The sequence below is a fragment of the Panthera uncia genome, unplaced genomic scaffold, assembly GCF_023721935.1.
Source record: "Panthera uncia isolate 11264 unplaced genomic scaffold, Puncia_PCG_1.0 HiC_scaffold_918, whole genome shotgun sequence".
In the NCBI taxonomy this organism is placed as follows: domain Eukaryota; kingdom Metazoa; phylum Chordata; class Mammalia; order Carnivora; family Felidae; genus Panthera; species Panthera uncia.
In genome coordinates, this window is record NW_026060109.1 from 6,280 (window position 1) to 10,346 (window position 4,067).

The window sequence follows — 4,067 nt, forward strand, 5'->3', positions numbered from 1 at the left end:
CCCACTTCGGCTCAGGTCGTGATCTTGTGGTTCATGAGTTCGAGCTCCGATTCCCCCATCGGGCTAGCTGCTGTCAGCGCAGAGCCCGCTTCGGATCCTCTGCCCCCCTCTCTCTCTCTGCCCCTCCCCTGCTTGCGTGCACTCTCTCTCCCTCTCAAAAACAAATCAACATTTAACAAAAAATGATGATGCAGTTGGCATGTATCCTCACTTTTAGTATCCTAACATTTACTTATTACTTATTACTCTATTTTCCTGCCTTCTGATTTAGAGAGACCCCAAATGCTTATCTCCAAAGATGGAAGAGGAAGATTAAAACAATAATTTGCAGTAAGTACTCTTTCAGCTGTTAATTCGTTTATTCAACAGACTTTATTTGGTGCTTGCCCGATGCCAGGCACCCTGGTAGGTGCTTGGGATACAAAGATAAGCTAGGGTGCCTGCCTTTAAGGGATGCAGTACAGTCGGACAAGCAGACCCATAACTGGATAAGCACACTTGTGAACACGATAAATAATGCACAGAATATTATGGGATCGCAGAAGAGAGGCCCGTCACCTATCCTGTAGAGGAGATTGAGGCAGGCTTCAGGAAGGCTGTAAACTGTATTAGGGAAGGTCTGCAGTTCAGTTAGCTAAATGAGGTGTGGGAGAGAGCATTCAGGCTTTTTGAATTAGGTATCTTTGTAATTTAAGATCAAACACCCAAGAACTCTAACGTACACGATATGCCACTTTGTGGCCAGTGATTCATGTTGAGGAAGGAAGGGGTCTACCTTCATGAATCAGTGAACATCAAGGTTGCAGGATTAGAGCTAGAAGTTGTAGGCTTTCTCGAAAAGCTTCTTTCCTTGTTTGTTATGCCTTTCCCTCCCTATATAATGGAAAAACAAACATGAGAAATGTTGTGCCTGTAAGTGGAGGTTTTTATATTCCTCTGACCTGGCCTCTGTTACACTTGGGAATATATAAAGGCATCTTCACTAGAATGGATGAAGGTTAGTGTTTGAGTCTAGGATTGAAATAAAAAGACTTCATTAGATTTGCAACCACTGCCCTCATAAAATTAAAAATCATAAAGAAAAACTCCAAGTTAACTGTACTTGATGCTTTCTAAATCATGGGTTTGAAGGGATGAGCATGACACAATTTGAAACCTTTGAAAGAAAAGTTTAATCTTTCCAACAACCCTGTGACCACCTCCATTTTATACTGAGAGAATTGAAGAAGCAACAAAGAGGTTAAAAAACTTGCCTAAAACACTCATTATGATGAGCACTGAGTGTTGTATGTATGTGATGAGTCACTCAATTCTACTCCTGAAACCAATGTTGTCCTGTATGTTAGCTAACTAGAATTTAAATAAACACCTGAAGGGAAAAAAAAAAAAAAAAAAAACTTGCCTAAGATTATAAAGTTGGTAAGTAGCAGAGCTGGGATTTGAACCCAGGTCTCTATTTAAATCTAGTGCCTGTCACTCACCACACCGTCCTGCTGAAATCGAAACCTGTGTGGGCCCGTACTTTCCTGCAGTTCTGTGACCATGAATTTAGCCTGGCAGGAGTTAGCTATTACAGAAAACTGGTAAAAATCGTGTCGTTGGGACAGGGCAAATCCAACATTGCTCCTGAAAAATGCCGATAGTGCTATCTTCAAATAATAGTCAGATTTTGATATCATGGACGCCGTTTAAAATGTAGACAATTTTTATCAATATTTTGTAATATAGGCCCCGAGAAGGTAAAGCAGAATTGAGGTAGATATGTAGATTTGAATGGATCGCAAAATGTGATTCATAGAGAAAGTAGACAAGGGTAAATATGTGTGAAAATAACAAAATAAAAGTTACCTTTAGATGTTTGCTTTTTAAATATTGCATGTACGTTATGCTAGTTTATATATTAACAGTATGCTGATTTTCACGTGCATTTGTATGTATTGTCCATTCCACAGGACTGTAATCCCTGAGACCAGCCTTTTTAAAAAGGTTATCTATAGGTCAGGAAAGGTTATCGAAGCCTATTCTCAAAGAGCCTAACAAATGGGAGCAAACGCATTAGCTTATGGATGCTTAGAGTGGATATTAGAAATGAAATTAACATAAGAAAATGATTTGTTTTAACTTAGATCTATCACATTTGGGAAGAATTGGCTGGTGGATTTAAAAGTGTATAAACATTCCATTAGAGGGTGAAAAAGGGGAAGTCTGTTATAACCGAATAGGGGTGTGGTCTGCATAGGCTAAGGAGGAATAGATAATAGTTTCATAAAAGACTGATAGAAGGATAGCCTTCAGAACTGGCCCGTGATAGCTAGTACATTTTCTTTACAGACGTAATAAGTATGTCTGTTAATACCAGCCAGCTTGGTGAGTTAGAGAAACCACAGCCTGTGGATTTGGGCATACGCACTCTCTGCCTGCATCTAATCCTCGGGTAACAATACACCTACAACTGCTGTAATCCTAGAGCAGTTACATGGATGCACTAAGTGGTGTGATGGGAGGGAAAGATAGCATCACAAGGATTCGTTTGATTATAACAGTAATCCACACCAAGTCAAAGAAAACAGCCAAACAGTTAAAAATGCGGTCTCTAATGAATTTGCTAATTCTAGCAGGCCCTCACGAACGGTTCCTGCTAGAGTACCCCGTATCAGAACGAGGGAGCTGTGCTTTAATTACATGGAATAATTATTTGATTTCCAGGAAGTTAAGACAGTGCTTTGTATTTACATAAAAAGTTCTAGACATGCTGGGAAACTCGATCAAACCAAGAGAAAGAGTGAAACTGAACGCCTGTTCAGGGAGTCAAGATTTCGGCTGCTCAGCAAGCTTGTCGTTCCGGCTTATGAGCCCAGAAAAGGGGTATTTTAAAACCGGCTGACTGGATCGTGTCACTTGGTTAGAGGAAAAGCCCTGCCCTTCCCGAGATCTAGAGGGTAACGCAACCATATGCTGTTGAGGGGCTCGAATCTTGGCTGCCTTCACCCCTCTGCACTAGCAGACACCCCAGTTTTCAGGGGACGCGATCTCGTACCGTCGCCCTCACTTTTGAAGGTCTGTTAAAATTCTGGGGCCTCTTAGCTCAGTGGCTTTGGAAGTGAGTTTGGGGTAAGAAGGGGGGGGGGAGGCCTGTGAGTGTCTCTTTTGCCTGAGGAGTTGGAGACACTTGTGGAAAAGTCAGGCCCTTTTCGCCCCGGCGGCCGCTCCGGTGTGGGGCTGGCTTGGGTTAGACACATGCACACATACACCATAGAGCTCTGCTTTCCCGTAGCAGCTGCTGCCTCTGCCTCTGCCTCTCCCGCCTCAGCCTCTTTGCCCGGCATACACACACATTCAGATTTGCGCGCTGTTTCAATCCTTGATGACGTGTCCCCGGAGACAGCCAATAGCAAACGGGCTCTGGTCAGGACAATGGGAGGTATCGGGCCAATGAGCGAGCCCCGTGAGTTGGCGGTAGCCAATAGGAGCCGCGCTGGCTGGAGAGTAATGTTACAGAGCGGAGAGAGTGAGGAGGCTGCGTCTGGCTCCCGCTCTCACAGCCATTGCAGTACATTGAGCTCCATAGAGACAGCGCCGGGGCAAGTGAGAGCCAGACGGGCACTGGGCGACTCTGTGCCTCGCTGAGGGTGAGTCTGGGGCAGCGCCGCGGCGGGGAGAGCGCCTCCGGCAGCTCCCCACCCCGCGCGGTGGCCGGATCCCCGCGGCCGGGAGCCGGCGGGTCAGGATCCACACAAAGGCAAATGAGGGGGGACCGTGGGGGGAACTGCGCACGGAGCGAGCCTCTTCTCGGGCGCCGGGAGCCCTGCCCCGCGCCGGAACCCCGGCCCACAGGCTGCCTGAGGCGCTGCGAACCCCGAGCCCCGCGAGTTTCCACCCCCGGCGGCGTCCGCGCTGACTGGCGCAAAAAAATTTTTTTTAATTAAAAAAAATTTTTTTAACGTGTTTTCGGCCCCCGGGCCGAATGTTCGGGCGGCCGGCGTGCGCGGGGGGCGGCGGGCGGCGGGGCCGGCGGCGGGAGGGCAGGCGGGCGGGCGGGCAGGCGGGCAGGCGGCGGCGCTTCCACG

At 47.0% G+C, this 4,067-nt stretch overlaps 1 protein-coding gene across 2 annotated transcripts in view; it reads left to right on the top strand.

The window, feature by feature from the left end:
• The first annotated feature begins 295 nt into the window (after positions 1–295).
• The window catches only part of LOC125918514 (high mobility group protein B1), a 9,788-nt gene continuing 6,016 nt past the window's right edge, over positions 296–4,067 (top strand). The window contains exon 1 of one of the 2 annotated variants that reach the window (XM_049624500.1): positions 296–330. The gene's annotated coding sequence lies outside the window, so the exon portion shown is untranslated. Of the gene's footprint in view, positions 331–3,483; positions 3,630–4,067 lie in introns of those variants that run through there. The other variant, XM_049624498.1, reaches the window with a different exon arrangement.